Source organism: Triticum dicoccoides, chromosome 3B, assembly GCF_002162155.2.
Source record: "Triticum dicoccoides isolate Atlit2015 ecotype Zavitan chromosome 3B, WEW_v2.0, whole genome shotgun sequence".
Taxonomy (NCBI): Eukaryota; Viridiplantae; Streptophyta; class Magnoliopsida; order Poales; family Poaceae; genus Triticum; species Triticum dicoccoides.
This window is the reverse complement of record NC_041385.1, coordinates 640,259,231-640,264,437: the sequence shown is the minus strand read 5'-3', so window position 1 is coordinate 640,264,437 and position 5,207 is coordinate 640,259,231. Positions and strand designations below refer to the sequence as shown.

The following is a 5,207-nucleotide window of genomic DNA, read 5'->3' as shown; positions in this document are numbered from 1 at the left end:
TCAAGATGATATGCCGGTTCAGTCTTTCGGATGTGCTTATAGGGGTAGGGTGTGCGTGTGTGTGTTCACAGGAGTGAGTGTATGCGCGTTATATGAGCGCTTGTGTCTGTACTGATGTTAAAAAAAATGTGCTTCTCATTCGACCATGTGTACACCTCTGTTTTTTTTAGAAGAATGTGTACGTCTCTTTCTTCTATGAGGGGAAAACACATTCCATTTCCTTTCTTCATCGCCTTTGAAAGAGCAAAAGGAAATCGAGGCTGCTGCCCCACATCTGAGTGCCCCTGCCCGTGTTTTGCCGTGTATGACCAAACCTAAGTACGTACAAAACTCGTACTGGTCCATCCACGGTGAACTCCCCCATTTTCTAAAATAAAAAGAAAAGAAAAAATTGTTATCATCTCAGTCTATCCCCGGTTCCACACAGCATGCGGTCATGTATCTGGCCTCCAAAACACATTCCAACGGATAGCAGTAAAAAATTGCCCCACACTTATGTCCTCAGGCGTCCCAGCGAAGCAGAATGAGAAAACGGTGGGGAAAGGGAGAGATTAGAGCCGGCTCCGAGCAGCCGAGCGGCGCCGCCGTGGAGGAGAGGCCGCGCCGCACAGCCGTGAGGACCAGAGAAGAGTACACCACCGGGCCGGAACCTGCTGCCGTGAACCGCCGCGGCGGCACGGAAGGAGCGCCGCTACGGATTGGGGAGGAGCGCCGTTGCAGGCCTAGGGAGAGCGCCGCCCGGACCAAGCTCCCTGCTCGACCGATCAAGGACTCTCGATTCCGGCCGCCTGCAGCACATCAGGCCATCAGCTAACAGGTCCCTTATCTTCTCCCTCTATTAGTTTGTGGTTCTGACCGCCCGCAATACAAACCAAACTGAACTGATATGCGAGCCCGCAGTACAAACAAAACTGAACTTATCTTCTTTCTCTGAATATACGCCTTGGTTTGACATTTTGATATAACAGTTCTAAAAATTAGATATTGTTCTGAAAATTAGATATTGTTAAATTTAGGAAAAGCTACAGCAATTAATCGTAGCTAACTGGTTTTATGGATTCACATCATCACATGGTTTCCCATAACTCTTTTCATAGCTAGCTGATCACTTGGTGGAGGACAATACGTGCACTACTATTCTTGATCAAGTCACTTTTCAGTGTATCATGTTTGAGCTCACCAATGGTGATGTAGTCAACATATATCTCTTCTGCTCATGTCAGCTAACCTGTTTGTGCTGAGGCCTTATGTATGGGTGATCATTCTTTTCACTTTCTCTGTATCTTCTACCTTTTGTGAACCAAAAGATCTTACTGGGAGCTGGTCAAGAAAGAGAATATATTAAATTTGTTTTTGTACTTTCTTTAGTGCTGAAAATTTATGCCTTTATTTGCCATTGTATAGTGACCATTCAGAAAATTTATGCCTAAATTAGATATCTTTATATCTTTATATAGTGGATTTGCTTTGCTACTAAGTCTAAAAATGGGAACCTTGTTTTTGGTCTGAATGGCAGCACTGAGCAAAGCTAGCGGTATGCAAAAAACAGAGAGGCCGTTGATTTGCTTATATCTGGTTCTGCTATTAAGTTACTGAAGCAAGGTATGTTCCTGTCTATTGTGGTGGCGTCAAATAGATTTGCCAAAGTATAGTTTCTTCAAATTATGAAGTGAATCCTAATGTCTCAAACTTTGGTCTTGTAGTATGTTCTTGTATATTGTGTTGGGCTCGTACAAATTCGGATAAAATAGCATGTACATAAAGGAAACTACATGAACAACGTTTTCAATCTGTTTGGACTAAGAATATTTTTAACATTCACACGCTTAATCTAATAAGTATCCTTATTCTGGTTGATGTCAGGTACTCTTACTTACCTTGGTCGATACAAATAGTTTGTCGTACTATTTACTTAATCTTCATCTTCAAGCATTGTATTTTTCACTTTTGCTTTAACACATCTCTTGTTCCGGCAGACACCTTTTTCCTATTGTTCTGGCGAATTCGTCTCAGTTCATTCATCCTCTGGTCATCTGATATCACAACAGATCTCAAGTCTCCTTTTATGCCACTGTGGGGCTCATGTGCTGCTGCTGCTGCTGATATTTTGTCTTGACGCCCATCTTTGTTTAATGTACTCCAATTACTGTCAATGTGGTTTCTCTTTCACACGCATTAGTTCACATGACAGTTTGCCAGGTGAAACTTTATTATTCTGTGACTGCATACTTATAATTTTTAAAAATTAGACACATCTCTGAAGTGTGTATAGTTAAAAAACCAATCACCTCTTTATCTGGCATGTTCTGCTTCTTCATTAACATGGTGTCCACCTCATGATCCATCAATTCCTGTGCAACATATGTAAGATGAGTTGGTTAAGGAATTCTAGAGATGGTACTTCATATTTTTCAAAAAAGGTTAATGCACCTTTACCCCCTCGGCTTTATCGTTCAAGTAGACCATCTCAAGGCCATCATCAGGCAAAAATGTTCTTTTTACTGCATAGTTTTGTTTGCGACAGGTCAGATTATATCATTGAAATTGAATCAAAATATAAGTTTTTTCCACATAATTTTTTAGTAATCTTTGGTGCTTCTTATGATTTCCCATCTAGTGAGTTCAGCAAGTTAGATGTAGATGTATAAAGCAAGTTATTCTTCTCTCCATGGGCTTCATTTTGTTAGTTGTCCAATGACATGTATATTTGGAGATTATTGATATAACAATTAGATATATCAATTATATGGAAGTCGTAATTACAACTATCAACATACCTGAGCATTGTGTATCTTTTTCTGTCCTATCTTGTAGTGTGTCCATGGTAGCAAACTCGCGGCAATAATTCGGAAAAACTTTCAAAGATCCTTTTATCTTTTACCTGTGTATTGTATGCAAAAAATATTTTAATTTCATTTTCTCACTGGCCTATATTTTGTAATTCCAACTCAACATTGTTGAATGCATAAATAGATTTCTTATTGATCTTTGATCTAAACATGTCTATTAGATTCTTCCAAATAGTAACATGGATTGTTTCACCCTGTCAAAACAATCAAATATGGTTAGTAACTGCATCTTAACTTGAAAAAACTGCAATTAAATATATAGAAACAGACCTGCTCATCCATCAGTATCATATCTAGGCTAGTTAGCTCATGGGTCGTAGGATTGACTGAATCCCACACTCATTGCGTTCACTTGAATGTTCTAGTTATGTCCCCTCATAGTTAAGTCGTTGAACTTCTTGTATGTGATAGTGTTATGTCCTCAAAATTAATAGAAAACAATATGTAACTAATACAGGATTTATGAAGATTCTAGGCAGAAAAAGTAAGCTTGCTAAATAACAATCACCAAATCTGATGATTCAGGCGAGAAGTGCTTTGGAGTGAGTTCTTCCAACGTTGACTGGAGCAATTGGGCGTGGCTTTGTTGGGCGTCGGGCGTGCTTTGGCATGACTTCGTTGGACGTCGAGTGAAGCGGCTGGGCATGGATTTTCATGGTAGCTCTGTCGACTTCAATATGTTCACCTCGTGGTGGTTGTCGACTTCAAATTAATTGGTGTGTCATTGTGCGACTGGTTGTACTTGCTTATATGGGTTGAGGTGGCTGGGTTTGAGGTGGCCGAGATGTCTGGAAATCTGATTGTGACCTTGTCCTATATTTCTTTTTGGGAATTTTCAACATTAATTGCTTTTTTAATTGCTTATAGCATGTAGTACGTGCTTTTTTTCTCTCCCTTCTTTCCTTTCCTATTATGGCAGTGCTTTTTTTTCTCTCCCTTCTTTCCTTCCTATTAGGACATGTAACGCTTACATCCCGTGTATGTGCTGGACTTTTGAGACGTCCACACGTATGTCCGCGTGTATGTGCTGCACCTTGAGACGTGCACATGTATGTTCGGCAATATTTCTTTAAAACCTAGTTGTAGTTTATATACTTCCAACTTTTTATTTCATGCACTTGTACGTGTCAGTTCAACTTATATAACTTTTGGACGTAACGTAATATCTTTAAACCTTAGCCGTAAATATTACTTATCAACGGTGCATATTTTTAAATCTTAGCCGTAAATATTACTAATCAACGGTGCATATTATTTTAACTTATGTGGAAGAAAGTGGTGTCTTATTTGACTTCTTATATAATAGATATCGATAAAGCTAATTTTCTGCCGACTGTTTGTTAGCAACAGGCACGTACGACCTGGCGATCGCTCGATCCGCTCCTCGCGCGCAACAATCGCTCGATCGTTTTTTTTTCATCTCCCGTGCAACAATCGATTCATTTTTTTTCCAGTTTCGTGCGTGGAAAGTAAAAAAGGCGCTTGCAAGAATCAAACCGGGAACCTGTTGGTTGAGGCCATAGCACGCTACCAGCTGAGCTAACTGCTAACTGTCTCCTCTGGTTTTTTATGCAGATTACATGTATTTTATACCTTATTAAATGAGTTGAAAAGAAAAACAACTCGATCCGCTTCTCTCACGTGACAAAACCGGAAACTTGTATGTAAGTAGCATGGTATTTTGACGCATGCGGACCTAGTAAATTATGATGCAAAAACCGTGATAACTTATGGGTAAATAGCACGATTATGCATCATAGATCTGATAACTTACATACAAATACCATGGTAATTTTGACCCGGAAAAAAAAATATTGAAACATATCCCGATAATTTTGTCTAAACAACAGGATAATATACACATCAATTTTGTGTAAATAACACAGTAATTTAGGCACGACCTGATAATGTAACAAACACTCATGGTCAAATAGAGCCGGTAAGTTTTGACTGGGGAAAAATTTAGTGGAAAAACAAACCCCGGTAACTTTTATGTAAATATGATGGTAATATACGCACAATAGAGCCGATAACTCGCATACAAACACTACGGTAATTCTTTTAACCCCAGAATGGAAGTTGTTGAAAACAATACTCCCGATAACTTTTGGGCAAATATCATGGCAATATAAGCAAAACAAAGATGATAACTCGCGTGCAAGCACCATGATAACCTTTCTACCCAAAAAAAATGTTAAATAATCTAGTCCGGTAACTTGTATGTAAATAACATGATAATACAGACACAACAAAGTTGATAACTCACATACAAACACTATGGTAACCATTTGCCTGAGGAAAAATATTGAAAAACAATCCTTGATAAATTCTGTGTAAATAGGATGGTAGTATACACAC

At 39.0% G+C, this 5,207-nt stretch overlaps 1 long non-coding RNA gene across 2 annotated transcripts; it reads left to right on the top strand.

Annotated features, from left to right (window-relative positions):
* Positions 1–446: 446 nt before the first annotated feature.
* Positions 447–3,713, top strand: LOC119277574. Of its 2 annotated transcripts, XR_005137224.1 has the most exons (4): positions 447–817; positions 1,517–1,602; positions 1,977–2,199; positions 3,375–3,713. It is a non-coding gene; the product is annotated as an uncharacterized LOC119277574 (long non-coding RNA). The 2 variants fall into 2 exon arrangements; XR_005137223.1 differs by having other exon boundaries at positions 1,977–3,713.
* The last annotated feature ends 1,494 nt before the right edge of the window (positions 3,714–5,207 follow it).